Raw genomic sequence first — 15,838 nt, 5'->3', positions numbered from 1 at the left:
TTTTCAATCTTTCAAAACTGAAAACATCTAATGAGGATAACAATAGGATCTTTATGAAGTATTTTATGAAGACACCTTTTGGTCATTGGACCAGATCACCTCATCCAAAATGTATGGACCAAACACAGAGAAACACAGAGAGGCATTTTTGGCCCCTTCCCCTGTGAAACGCAGCTAGGGCAATAGCTGGGGCTGTGAGTGGCTGTGAAACCACAGTCGCCGCCGGCCTTTCAATCATTGACCACAGGAATGTCTTTCTTGCGGCCACCTCACGGTAGACTCACCTGCCCTAAGAGCCTGTCCATGCTGTGTCTTTTTCACCTGGCCAGCGAATTCCTGGCGGAACAAACAAGGGCAGAGGTTTGTCGCTCCTTTTGGCCGTGGGAGCTCACTGCTCTTTAATCATCCGTCTCTCACTCTCCCTCTTTCTCTCTCTGGCTCCCTCTTGCTCCGTGTCACTCTTTGTCAATGATTTGTTTTCGGACTTTCTTTTTTCTAGTCCGTGCTCTTTCATACATTCATTCATTTGAATATTGAACAGACAAAATGTGAGTTCATTACTTGAGGTTTATCTATGAATATTCATTCCAGAGATGAATGAAGATAGGCCTATGTTTGTAACATTTTATTCATATGATTTTTTTCAAATATCAAATTGTGATCTATAATTATTTTTTTTAAATGCATCCCACTGTATATTCTCAGTTTCATTCACTGGCCACTAATGGGGCGAGGTGTGATTGTTCACCGTCCTGTAGCCCTGTGATCAAAGCCTGTGCCTGTGTACTCCTTGCCAGGGCGGTAACTGTACAAGGGATCCAGCCTCTGAACCTGAACCTGCTGACTCACATGCTCCTTGTGAATGTGTTGGATCAGAACCCCCACAGGCAGGAGTAGGAGACAGTTGTTGTGCCCTCACACAGCCAGACAGTCGTTCCCCTTTGATCGACAAATGTTGACTGTGGGGTCATGGAAACACATGACACTTGAGCCTGTAAGTGCAAAGTCTTTGAAACACGTCTAGGACGTGATGTTAATGACCAAGGGACGTCACAGTGTTTACCATGCGTCCATGAGCTTGCATAAATTCTTCTAACTCTTCTAACCAAAGTAGGGTAGAGATTTCTCATATCTTAAAGTAAGTCGGACAGGGCATTACCTATTGTATACTGGAATATTCTAACTCACAAAGCAGCGGGCTTGACAGTGCCAATGTCCAAATTCCTGGCTTAGTCAAAAAGGAACGTGTTAGTGACTCATATGGTCAAATATAACAAAATGAATCACGTTGTTGTATCTTTCTGGTTAAACAGACATTCAAGGCTAGGTATTAAGTAAAACGTAACCCTAAAGGAATTATTAGACACAGCTGAGTTGCTCAATATTTTTTGCTCAAAGATAAGGTAGTGTTAAAATAGAGTACTGCATCATTGGATTCATATAGGGAAGAGTGGGTTAAGTTGAGCCATCCTTATTTATAGGAAACCATACACAAAATCCATAATTTGACCAAATATTTAGGAAGAGGTCATCATTTCATGGAGTCTGTAAAGGAATTAACCACATGGGGGAAAGAAAAAAAGTGGTAAGGAAATTCGGTCCAGTTTCACCAAGTCAAATGAATTTATTGTGTTAGAGGTTTCATGATGCTTGTATTTTTACCAAAGTAGATACTTTAATTGTTCTATACATCAGTTGTCTCTATTAGCTTCAATATGAGGTCCTAAACCTAGCAAGTGCATCCTTGTAGCTGTGTGGGCTAATATAGGCAAAATGTTTGCCTTGGGGTAAGTTGAGCCAATGGCCATGGGGTGAGCCAATGGCAAGGCATTATCGCAGGGATATGGCGTAACAACAGGGCCTATTTTAAACGTTTTTTCGAAAGTGCTAAGTGTTTGTTAGGTGTTAAGCCTGTGTTAAAATATGCTTAAAATGATTTTTTAAACTATAAAAAGTGGTTGTGATTGTGTTGAATTGTGTTTTGGAAAAAAGATAGACATGGTTTTAAAAAGGTAGTGGTAATATTTTTTATTCAGTACAGAAATGGCTTAACTTACCTTGCCAAGAGACAACTTTTTTTGTGGACAAGCTATGTTTTCAAAACTGTAATGTTTACATGAACTCTGATTATTTCCAGGGATACACAACATCCTGAATATATACAGATATCATTGTTAGAAAGAATACTATATTTCCCTTGACGGGATGACGCTGAACGTAAGAAAGGATGGCTCAACTTACCCCACTCTAACCTACTGTATGACCATCAATTACATTTCGATATCAAAGTTGAACACTTTATTATGCGGTATCCGTAGCGATCACCTCCCTCTATCCGGAGTGACCACTGAATCTTTCTTTCAGTTTCTGTCTTACAGATTTCCCACAATGATTCCACAATGGTGTGAGACATGTTGTATCCAAGTCCACCTTCCGTGTCAGAAGTCTGTTATCATTAACTAACCTCTATAAATGCCTTTAAAACTCCCATGCAACTCACTCAAACAGGGACAATGGACTTCACATGTGCCGCGTCACTGGAGAGTCATTGATTGACAAATCACAAGCTGCCTGGGAAGTGACTCTGTTCTCAATGTCTTCTGCAACTCCTCAGTCGATTCAGTTGGAGTAAAATACCTTAGGAATAGCATATTGAGATACATTCGATAGACAATGACTGCAAAACAATTCCACAATGCACCCAAACAGAACACCCAAACAGATCTTTAAAATCACATACATCTAAAACTGGCATTGTTGATTAACATTTTGACTAATGACCACTATAGATCTTATGAGTCATACATACATAATTTTTCTGCAGATGAATGCCAAAGGTAGTTGTTCTAGCATGTTATAGGCCAAAGCAGGACAAAGTCCTCTGCTCTGCACAACATACTGTGACGTGAAAAGTATGAATTGAATTGGTTTGCATTGAATTGACTGATATACAACGTCCTATGATATTATCTGTTCAAACAAAGTCGGTTCTAACTATTTCGGCCTTGACATGTACGTCCTACTTTGTTAGGATGTTTATTTGGAGAGAGCAGTAGTGTGACGTGCTGGTTGCAGTCAGTCAGAGGGCCTCTCATTCTGAAAGTGAAACTTTGGTCCTGTTTTTACTGTGGGCTGAATAGGCTATATTTTGTTTGTTTGGTCGGTGCAGCTGCCCTTAGCTCAGGCTTGATAACGTTAGGCCTTTCAACCTCCCACGCAGGCAGCGATACCACGGCCCTGCCCTTTGTTCTCCCAGCTCCTTTACCTTCTCAAACACCAATGGTCCTGCAGAGATCAGCTGTGCCCTCCACGAAACGTCAAAACTAAGATAGAAGGGGAGAAAAAAACGTTTCCTCAATTACCTCCGTCGCCTAGAAACAAATGTAATTCGACAAATGAATGGATAGTGTGTGTCAGCTAACTATGGGGCAACGTTTCATCCATGTTGTTTTTCTCCTCCAAGCTCTCTTATCTTTCATTGAGTATTTGAGGTTAATTGTTTGAACGGTTTGCCTGAATCTGAGTAAACCAACCACTAGGCGCACCACGTCATTTCAACGTGGGTAATTGGGTAATATTTGGTTGAGACGTTGATCAATCAAATTACAGCCTATATTCACCCACTGATAAAGACAGCCAAAAGTGAGTTGATTTTCCAACGCGTTATCACTGCGCTTTCAACCATTTAAAAGCACACTAAACGTTCAATTGGGAATACAATCTCAGATATTTTTGTTTACACAACAGATCATGTTAACACTGTGCTTCATCTAATAGCAGAACCAAATGACCTGTATTGCAGTTGAGATTACATGAAAGGTCCATGGTGCAAGTGATCAATGCTGTTCGAGTTTCTTCACAGATTATTACAGCAATTGTGAAGATCTCCACAGACCTGCGGTGACCTATGCATGCTATCTTAAACATGCAATATGATTACATAAGAAGAGATGTACAGTTACAGTAACCTCAAAATAAAGCCATTGATGTTACTCATATTAAAGGCCCAGTGAAGTCAAGAATGTGATTTTCCTGTGTTTTAAATATATTGCCACACTATGAGGTTGGAATAATACTGTGAAATTGTGAAAATTATGATACTGTAATTCCCTTTCAGTCTAAGAGCTGTTTGAAAAGACTGCCTGAAAGTTCAGCCTGTTTTGGTGGGATGGAGTTTTGGACTGATTGGTGACTGACTGGTGACTTCACCAGGTGATAAAATAGTTAAAAGACCAATGGCGATTTTAGCATGTACATTTTGGTGGGGCAAACTCTCACAAAATATTCAGCACTTTTGAAATGTACAGCAACAGAATTCAGAACATGGGCCGCTCTTACAGTATTCTCCCCGTACACCAAGTCAGAACCGTAGGATAAATAAAGTGGGATAAATAAAGCAGACAATGAAAGCTCTTACAATATTTGATGATGACGTTTCTCTAAACAGGCTACATGTGCACCACCAAGCTCAGAACAGTAGGCTTAACTATGAAAGGAAAAGGGACCAAGTGATTTGGGTGAGGCACATGGGCTACTAACAGATTACTACCCAACATACACTTAGTATTACTTTTTAAGCTACAGGATACATATATCTCTAGCATATTAAATAAATTAAGCAGCAGCATACAATATTTTTTGGACTCACCTTGTTGTGCTGTGCTCACTTGAACAGGAAGGTTGCGCTGCGGTCTTTTGTGGGCAAATTTTATCATCAAAGTCTGACATTCTCTGGATTTATGGTGCTTTCAAGAGAACTGGGAACTTTTAAAAAACAAGGTTGAATCTTCAGGTCGGAGCTCTTGAAAGAGGCCCGAGTTGCCGACTTGGAATTCCAAGTTGGATGAACGTTCAAATGTATTTTCCCAGTCGGAGCAAATTTCTTTCCTATTTCCCAGTTGTCTTGAACTCACTGAAGTATGAGATTTCCCAGTTCTGAGTATCCAGTTATTTTGAAAGCCGCAGAAGTCATGTTGGATTGACAGTAAGACCAATGTTGAAAGTGTATCATTTTGAGCTTGGAAAAGAGAACTTTAAACCCAGACTTGGACCACACGTCCACTCAACTGAATAGCTGGCAAAAGATTGCTTCATAATGCTTGCAGTTAGCCACTGATTCCTTCCAAACCACTCATTGTTGAATTTGCGATTTCCAACTTGTTGTGTAATGTTTATGTCCAATGGCAGATGAGCACCGATACATTTGATCAATAATTTATCTTCATATGAGAAGGATTGAAAAGGATTTGCCAGTAGATTGTCGACTTGATTCATGATGATGACTGCTAGCTTGCTAGCTAAGATTTTGCGTGAGAAATTGCTCTTTGCTAAGAAGCTATTTTTGTTTATTTTTGACTTTTATTTTAATTGAATTGAAAACATTTTAATTGAAAACAATCACAGTAGAAATGATTTAATATTGGAATAAAAATATCTGCATTGGACCTTTAGAGTTGAATGTTACATTAATTTGTAAGTCTTAACTTTAGGCTATTTGCTGTATTACAAAAGTAATATTGACTTTGTCACACCCTAATCTGTTTCACCCATCTTGTGCTTGTCTCCAGGTGTCGCCCATATTCCCCATTATCCCCTGTGCATTTATACCTGTGTTTTCTGTTTGTCTGTTGCCAGTTCGTCCCTACTCCTGTTCTCTAATGTCCCTGTTTTCAAGTTCTTCTGGTTTTGACCACTCTTCCTGCCCTGACCCTGAGCCTGCCTGCTTACAGATCTCAGCTCGCTCATCTCCTTGACCATCTGGATCGATGGTGGCTACGGCAATGTAGGAGGGAGAGGAGGTCTGATTACGGTCCCACTCGCTCGCCCAAGGATCCCACCACGTCTCCAAGGAATCCCGGAAATTACCGGTGTCTAGGTTCCCCGAGAGAATCCGAGGTTACCCGAGTTCCCCCAAGAGTCTCCGAGTGCTGCCGACTCACCTCTTCCGGAGCCGATGCAACTCGGCAGAGCTAGGTTGTCTCCAGCCGAACGTTTACGCATAGTTAACCAAGAGTTGTCTGTATTGTGGTACATCATCATCGATACCGGTCATTACGTATCTACTTGTACATTAAAATACCACACTCATCAGTAGGTATGAGTACTTTCCTCCTCCCTTTACTCACACCCCTCTCCATGTCATCCTGTTGTGGGGCGACCAGTCAAAATCTCTCAGGGTACTCATTGATTCTGGGGCTAATGAGAGTTTCATGGACACTACCATGGTGTTAGAACTTGGCATCCACACTCAGCCCCTCTCCATTCCCATGTAAGTTAGAGCGCTGGCTGGGCGCTCTATAGGCAGAGTCACCCACAATACAACTCCTATCAACCTGCGACTGTCAGGGAACCAAAGTGAGCCTATGCAGTTCACGCTCATCAAATCTACTCAGGTTTCCGTGGTATTGGGGTTTTCATGGCTCCAGCGACACAATCCCCTCATTGACTGGACTGCCGGTGCTATCATGGGCTGGAACCAGTTCTGCCACGGCAATTGCCTGAAGTCGGCGCAGCCTGCCCCGGGACATCTTCCTGTGGGCTCGGAACAAGCCTCGAACCTCTCCACTGTTCCCACGGAGTACCAGGACCTCCGGGAGGTTTTTAACAAGGCCCGGGCCACTTCGCTTCCTCTGCATCAACCCTATGACTGCGTGATCGCACTACACCACCGCAGGGACGGCTGTATTCACTGTCAGGTCAGGAGACCAAGGCTATGGAAAGGTACATCGAGGACTCCCTGGCTGCAGGGTGTATCCGTCCTTCTGTCTCTCCCACCGGCTCAGGGTTCTTTTTTGTGGAGAAGAGGGACAAAACCCTGTGCCCGTGCACCGACTACTGGGGCCTCAGCGGGTAGCGGCTAGCACTCATCGCCTCGACTTTCAAGCCGCCCCAGAGAGCCACCATTTTCTCTAAATTGGACCTGCAGAACGCCTACCATCTGGTGCGGATACGGGAAGGTGACGAGTGGAAGACAGCCAACATGGCTAGCGGACACTACAAATAACTAGTGATGCCATTCAGTCTGACCAACGCTTCTGCTGTGTTCCAGGCCCTGGTTAACAACGTTCTCTGTGACATGTTGAACAGCTTCATGTTCAATGACATCCTCATATTTTCCCGCTCAACTCAATAACACATTCTCCATGTGCAACAAGTCCTCCAGCATCTCCTCGAGAAACATTTTTTTTGTTCACGCAGAAAAATGCGAATTACTTCACTCCACCCTCTCCTTTCTTGGAGAGCGGTGTGAGCAGTGGTGGATTGGCCTCAAACCAGTCCAGAGTGCAGCCTCAACGCTTCCTAGAATTTGCCCATTTTTATCGCTGTTTTATCCGGGATTACAGCACCCTGGCTTCCCCCTTTCAGCATTCAGCTCTCCCAAGGACCGCTTCACCACAGCTCCCATATTAATCCATCCGGACCCATCCCATCAGTTCGTGGTGGAGGTCGACGCTATGGATGTCGAAGTGGGGACTGTCCTGTCCCAGAGTTTTGCCCTGGACCTTAAGATGCATCCCTGCTCCTTCTTCTCCCATAGTAACGCCACAAAGAGGAATTATGATGTGGGTGATCGAGAACTACTCACGGTGAAGATGGCATTGGAGTGGAGGCACTGGTTAAAGGGGGTCGAACATCCATTTATTGTGTGGACAGATCACAAGAACCTGGAGTATCTCCGCAGCACCAAGCATCTTAACTCCAGGCAAGCTCGATGGGCTCTGCTTTTCACTCGGTTCAACTTTACCATCTCCTACCGCCCGGGGTCCAAGAATGTTAAGCTGGATGCGCTTTCACGCCGCTATAGCCCTGCTGCTACACCCTCAGACCCCGAGAACATCCTTCCTACCTTGTGTCTGGCGGCTGCACTCATCTGAGGAATGGAGATCCAGGCCCGTGAGGCGCAGCGTTCCCAGGCAGACCTCAGGGGGGGGGGGGGCTAACCAGATGTTTGTCCCAGACGCTCCCCACTCCCCAATCCTATAATGGGCTCATTCCTCCAGGATTGCCTAACACCCTGGCTCCCATCAGATCCTGGCCTTTATGCGACAGCACTTTTGGTGGCCCACCATGGTCCCTGACGTCGCCGCATTCGTCACCGCCTGCACTGTCTGTGCTCAGAATAAGACTCCTCGGCAAGCTCCGGCTGGCCTCCTTCAATTACTTCCTGTCCTTCACCATCCCTGGTCACATATATCCCTGGACTTTGTCACTGTTTTCCTCCGTCTGATAGCAACACCACTATCCTTACGGTGTTGGACAGGTTTTCCAAAGCCGCCCATTTCCTTCCCCTCCCCAAGCTACCCTCGAGACGGCCCAGCTCATGGTGCAGCACATATTCTGGATTTATGGACTTCCGGTGGACACGGTCTCCGACAGTGGTCCTCAGTTCTCTTCCTGGTTCTGGAAAGAGTTCTGCACACTCATTGGGTCGTTGGCCAGCCTGTCCTGTGGGTTTCACCCCCAGTCTAATGTCCATTTGGAGCGAGCCAATCAGGACCTGGAGATGACTCTTCGTTGCCTCATCTCCGCCAACCCCACCACCTGGAGCCAGCAACTGGTGTCGGTGGAATACGCCTAAAACACCCTCCCTTGCTCAGACACTGGTCTCTCGCCTATCGAGTGTTCGATTGGTTATCAGCCCCCGGGGGTGCCACAACCCTGCAGGCACGACACAAAACGCAGAAATAAAATATAAATCATGCCTTACCTTTGAAGAGCTTCTTTTGTTGGCTCTCCAATATGTCCCATAAACATCACAAATGGTCCTTTTGTTCGATTAATTCCGTTGATATATATCCAAAATGTCAATTTATTTGGCGCGTTTGATCCAGAAGAACACAGCTTCCAATTTGCGCAACGTCACTACAAAATATCTCGAAAGTTACCTGTAAACTTTGCCAAAACATTTCAAACTACTTTTGGAATACAACGTTAGGTATTTTTAAACGTTACTAATCGATCAAATTGAAGACGGGACTATCTGTGTTCAATACAGGAAGACAACAAACTGACACTACTTTTCGAGTCATGTGCCTCTCTCAAAAAGTACACTTCAAGTGACACTCATTCAAGATGGCCGTACTTCTTCATTACACAAAGGAATAACCTCAACCAATTTCTAAAGACTGGTGACATCTAGTGGAAGCGGTAGGAACAGCAAACAAGTCCCTTAGAAATCTGGTTTCGCCAGGAACATTCATTGAATAGACAGTGACCTCAAAAACAAAATCTGAATGGTTTGTCCTCGGGTTTTGCCTGCTACATAAGTTCTGTTATACTCACAGTATTTTCAAATCTACTAATAATATGCATATCTTACATTCTGGGGATGAGTAGCAGGAAGTTGAATTTGGGCACGCTTTTTATCCAAAAGTGAAAATGCTGCCCCCTATCCCAAAGAAGTTTAACTTGTTAACAAATTAATAGGCTATTTATTGCATTTCAAAAGTGATATCGAACTGTGTTTGGTTGTCAACGCAACCAAATATCAATATTTCAAGGAGATTTAACTTATTATTAAGTTGTAGATTAACTGGAATTAAAGCCAGACTAAGTCAGTGGTACAGATTGAACTATCCAAGCAGAGGATACATTTCCATCAAATGTTGATATTTGGTTGTGTTGGCAACCAAACCCAATTGAATATCACTAAATATTATTACATTTGAAATCAACCGGAGCTCAAAACCCTAGGCCTATTGTACTGTCTATTTTTTGTTGAATTGTGGGTTGAATTTAGACAATAGCTGTTTATCACGTTTGCAAAAACGTGACTTGAAGAGCAACAGGGAATCTATTTGCATTTTAAAGATAAATCGATTCATTCTCAAGATAGCACATTGGTAATAGTCAGTAACAAACATCATAGCTGAGCTGGACAGGGCTTGGTTAAAACTCTGGATGGGAGACAAAAGGGAAGTGGTAGATTGATCAAATCCCCAGCCGATTGTATTTTTTTCTGATAGTGGATATAATGTTGAAGATTAGACGTTGTTTTAAAGGTACAAATTCAAAATATTTTATACAAGATTTGTTTATGTTGACATTTGGTTACCCTGATGACAATCCTGTGTTTGAAATATCACCCTCAAAAGAACAGTTTATGTTGATTACATTTCTAAATCAAATGTATTTTCCACGTAGATTCCATGTCACAATACCTTGACAAATTACGTTGAAACAATGTTGATTCAACCAGCTTGTGCCCAGTGGGCACCGGTTAGTGTGATTTGAGCTGACAAGTTAAAAATCTGTCGTTCTGCCCCTGAACAAGGCAGTTAACCCACTGTTCCTAGGCCGTCATTGTAAATAAGAATTTGATCTTAACTGACTTGCCTAGTTAAATAAAGGTTAAATAAATCAAATAGAAATGGTGTGATTTGAGTGGAGGGGTTTTAGGGAGTAACACAGGAAGCTATTGTTAGTCTGTCTGTTTGTGTGCGTATGGTGTGTGAACAAGAGAACAAGTGTGTGAGTGAATGCTATGTGTTTGCACTCATATAGACCTACCAATTCCTTTTGGCTGCAGGTGTTTTGTGTTAATCAGAGAATCTGGGGATAGATATAGGGGAATGGGGACAAAATAGCATGCAGACTGGGTGGGCTGCTTTCAGAGACAGAGCAGTAGCCCCCAGTTATGGGGTGGGGGAAGTGCTATGAGGCTTGGACAGGGGGTGGGGAGAAGATCAAGGGTAACCCAGGACATATTGGAGGTCAATGCTCAAACACCCAGTCTTGCTTGGCAACCACCCCAGGAATGTTCTCACAGACCGCGCAGGGGAAGTTGGTAGCCCCCAGACAATTGGCCAAGAGTTAATATTGTCCTTCCGGGTCAAAGGTTAAATGCAGGAAGGTCAGGAAGGAGTGCTGGAATGAGCTGGTCTGCTGAGGCACTGCCCCCAGTTGTATAAAGTGAGCTGAAGAACTGGCCATAGAGGGGCCAGAGTGAAGAATAATGTTCCTCAGCCTTTGGAACACCCATTGGGCGACAGCTGGCCATGGTGTCTAGTTACCCCCTCACACTCAACAGGCTAGTGGTATCAGCTATGCACAGACAGATGTTCTTGGCAAAGTCAGCCTCACTTCTGTCGGACGGTTTTATGCATGAGAAGCATACTGACTTCTAGGAACAGCAGACATTGGATAGTGTAGGACGGAACAAGGCATTGTCATGAAGCTTATCAGTGTGTAACTCAATGTTTGTTCTTCCTCAGGAAGTGTGAAATGTGGTATATTGACATGTGACTATGAATGATAGAAAGTGGTCAAGATAGTGTGTGGAATCTTCTGGACCTCATGGTCTACACAGCATGAAAGGATTTGATACCGTGCTAACTGAACCAGTCACTCATTTGATTTATTCATTCAGCAGTACACTCATCAAATTCTAATTTCATTCATCTACATATGGTTATTAGATTATGCTTGAGGAAATAAATCGGATCATGTGTGATAGTGTGTGTCTGATGTGTGGAATGTGACAGATCCCATTTCCTAGTCTGCAGTGGAGAACATTGAGAGCCCATCCCCTTCTACAAGGCTCATGTTATCCTGAGGCCGGAATGCATGAATGGCACCCTCCCCTTATCTAACAAGCTCCTTCATTCACAAATATTTCGGAGATAAGTCAACTGACCTCCACTGTTCAAACAGGGGCGGATGGAGGAACTTCAGGCAGAGAGAAGAGGTAGAATCAATGTTGACATATTACTCAGAGCCAGTTAAAGTTGCCTGGATTAACAATACAATATCAAGATAAAATTATGTTGCTGTATATGTTCTCTTATAACTAGCTTCAGCATGTTTTAATTTTATATCAAGGGACCAAGAGAAGATATGAGCAGAGAATTGACTGCATCTCTTGTGTTTGAACTTATCTTCAATTTGAAAAAAATACATATTTTGCACAAGCGTAAAAGATGTTTGCATTTTTTTGACTAAGCAGGTTTGTCCGTCAAATATTAAGATACATTTGATTTAGAGCCGTAGGCCTCATCCTCGTATTATTTACACAGGCAACATATGAGGTCTCTGACCATTTCTTTCATCTCTTTCTTTAAAACAGCGTGAGTAATCATCTAGAAAGGTGACCCATTTGCAAATGACAGTAAGAGGTCAGACAGCCAGAAGAAGACTGAACCTCGGGCCACAAAGATAGTTAAATGACAAACGAAGGAGGCTCCTGGTCAAGCAAATACAGTGCTGATCCTCTGTAGGCCCTGCCTTCACAGATGTCACCAGGAAGGGGCCAGGCAGGGCCCCTGGTTCCATATGAGAGGTCCTTTTGCTGAGCCTGACCTACCTTCTGGGGCCCTGTATACACCCAAAGAGCCACAGCCTAATGTCCCGAGGCAGGGAAGAGATGCTGATGGCCTCACACACCCCCACCCACCATTGGCCTCTTTCCCATCCATCTTCTCCAGGTCACTTGAAGGTCTCCCCTGTACCTCTGTAGACAATACCTACCACCAAGGACTGATTCTCAACCAATATGTGCTTCTCCAAATGGTGTTATAACTCGTTCAGATGGTTCGCAATTTTATACCATTTTATTATAGCGATGTGAATGGTCCAACTAGTTAGTACATTTGAATGGAAGACTATTTCCACCGTGTTTCCACAGTCCACAGTGTTACTGTGTGACAGCTGTATGCTTTGGGTTCATGGTGAACTAATACTGAGCCACAGTCTCTCCTCCAGGCCTCCCAGCAAGAAAAGGAGAATGCAGTGGCAGACTTTAGCTGCAGATCCTGTCAGGCTCCATCAACACTGAGGGGGATGTGATGTGACGTCTAAGAAATGCTACTTGAAAAAAAGCTGCAGACACAGTTATCAATATTGACATTTACTTCCCAGAGTTTCACTCACGTTGCCATACACGACTGGAGAGGTAACATGAGGACATGTCAATGTGCAATGTGACTGTCGATTCTGACACACCCTGAGACAGAGATGGGGTGTTGAATGTCTTGTTCTTACCACAGAGGGACACAAGTGCACCACCCTTTGTCAATGTTCTAGGGCATTATAACATGGGCTCATATGCTTACAGTTCATGCTTAATGTAGCTAATGTTGCAAATGGGAATGTCTCGAGATATATATTAATCCCTACAAAGATTTGCCTCAACTTTTTTGCAATCGACATCTTTATAGTTTTTTTTGTACAGACACCATTAGCTAAGATGCATAATGTATCTCAACTAGAATGTGCAAGTCGAGTTTCACGTTTTAATGTCACGTGCAACAATGCAGTAATCAATAGCACTGTAATACTAAAAATAACATACGGTAGAACAAAAACACACGAGAAATACAAATGGAAATGAGAAGAACGCGAGAAAGTAAGTACTGTAAGCATAATATATAAGGGTCAGTCAGTTCCAGTACCATGCAGTATATACAATGTGCAGGGATACTGGAGTGATAGAGGTAGACACAGTGGGCAGAACAAGTATTTGATAGACTGCCGATTTTGCAGGTTTTCCTACTTACAAAGCATGTAGAGGTCTGTAATTGTTATCATAGGTACACTTCAACTGTGAGAGATGGAATCTAAAACAATAATCCAGAAAATCACATTGTATGATTTTTAAGTAATTAATTAGCATTTTATTGCATGACATAAGTATTTGATCACCTACCAAACAGTAAGAATTCCAGCTCTCACAGACCCGTTAGTTAGACTCCTGTTCTCCACTCATTACCTGTATTAACTGCACCTGTTTGAACTCGTTACCTGTATAAAAGACACCTGTCCACACACTCAATCAAACAGACTCCAACCTCTCCACAATGGCCAAGACCAGAGAGCTGTGTAAGGACATCAGGGACAAAAATGTAGACCTGCACAAGGCTGGGATGGGCTACAGGACAATAGGCAAGCAGCTTGGTGAGAAGGCAACAACTATTGGTGCAATTAATAGAAAATGGTAGAAGTTCAAGATGACGGTCATTCACCCTCGGTCTGGGGCTCCATGCAAGATCTCAGCTCGTGGGGCATCAATGATCATGAGGAAGGTGAGGGATCAGCCCAGAACTACACGGCAGGACCTGGTCAATGACCTGAAGAGAGCTGGGACCACAGTCTCAAAGAAAACCACTAGTAACACACTACGCCATCAAGGATTAAAATCCTGCAGCGCACGCAAGGCCCCCCTACTCAAGCCAGTGCATGTCCAGGCCCATCTGAAGTTTGCCAATGACCATCTGGATGATCCAGAGGAGGAATGGGAGAAGGTCATGTGGTCTGATGAGACAAAAATATAGCTTTTTGGTCTAAACTCCACTCGCCGTGTTTGGAGGAAGAAGAAGGATGGGTACAACCCCAAGAACACCATCCCAACCGTGAAGCATGGAGGTGGAAACATCATTCTTTGGGGATGCTTTTCTGCAAAGGGGACAGGACTACTGCCCTGTATTGAGGGGAGGATGAATGGGGCCATGTATTGCGAGATCTTGGCCAACAACCTCCTTCCCTCAGTAAGAGCATTGAAGATGGGTCGTGGCTGGGTCTTACAGCATGACAACGACCCGAAACACACAGCCAGGGCAACTAAGGAGTGGCTCCGTAAGAAGCATCTCAAGGTCCTGGAGTGGCCTAGCCAGTCTCCAGACCTGAACCCAATAGAACATCTTTGGAGGGAGCTGAAAGTCCCTATTGCCCAGCGACAGCCCCGAAACCTGAAGGATCTGGAGAAGGTCTGTATGGAGGAGTGGACCAAAATCCCTGCTGCAGTGTGTGCAAACCTGGTCAAGAACTACAGGAAACGTATGATCTCTGTAATTGCAAACAAAGGTTTCTGTACCAAATATTAAGTTCTGCTTTTCTGATGTATCAAATACTTATGTCATGCAATAAAATGCAAATTAATTACTTAAAAATCATACAATGTGATTTTGTGGATTTTGGGATTTTAGATTCCGTCTCTCACAGTTGAAGTGTACCTATGATAAAAAATTACAGACCTCTACATGCTTTGTAAGTAGGAAAACCTGCAAAATCGGCAGTGTATCAAATATTTGTTCTCCCCACTGTATGTATATGGGTTAAGGTGACTAGGCATCAGGATATATGATAAACAGAGATTGTATGTGAGTGGGTGTGCGTGTGTGTCTATGGGGTCAAGAGGTTATCGACATCACAACATGGTTTCTTTACGGCAGAGTTGTAAAAACAGCCCCCGCACTTCCCTAGCTCTGTGGCACTTTGCAGCACCTCCTGTCATAAGGTACTGTAAATGAATTTAGCAATGCTAACATTCCCACATGAAACCCGCAGAGCAATATACTAGATCAAACACATTGTCAATGCTATTTCCTCTTGATTTTGTTGTCTAGGAACTGAGAAAGATTACTTTGTTTATTACCATCATGGGAGTCCATATGCAGCTAGGTTACCTGAATGTGAAAGTTGGACTTTATGGAAGTCCTTTGTCTTGTTGTAGTGGAAGATTTATTATTGTCATAGCAATATTTACCTATATTGCTAGCATCAAATTACAATGCTCATTGCATATCTCAAATTGCCTACCCGATCCACATAAGGTCCAAGTCTACAAAAGCTGCTTTGTCCACAGTAGGATCACTGCAGCTATGAAAAGAGGAACAGAGACAAAAAAAAGAGCATGGTCAGGGCCTCGTGGAGTGTCCTGAAGCATATGGGACCCAGGCGCAGTTCCTCGTGGCTACCCCTAGGTGGTGCTTGCATTCCAACTCAACAAAGCTGCAACAGAGGGTCTGGCAGGGCTGGAGTGGTGAGAAGAGAGGAGCAGACTGAGATATCCAGAGGCTGAGGTAATGGCCAGCCAGACAGGACCTCTCCGCTCTCCAGCCACTAT

This window comes from Oncorhynchus gorbuscha, linkage group LG05 (genome assembly GCF_021184085.1).
Source record: "Oncorhynchus gorbuscha isolate QuinsamMale2020 ecotype Even-year linkage group LG05, OgorEven_v1.0, whole genome shotgun sequence".
Classification (NCBI taxonomy): Eukaryota; Metazoa; Chordata; class Actinopteri; order Salmoniformes; family Salmonidae; genus Oncorhynchus; species Oncorhynchus gorbuscha.
This window is presented reverse-complemented; position numbering follows the sequence as displayed.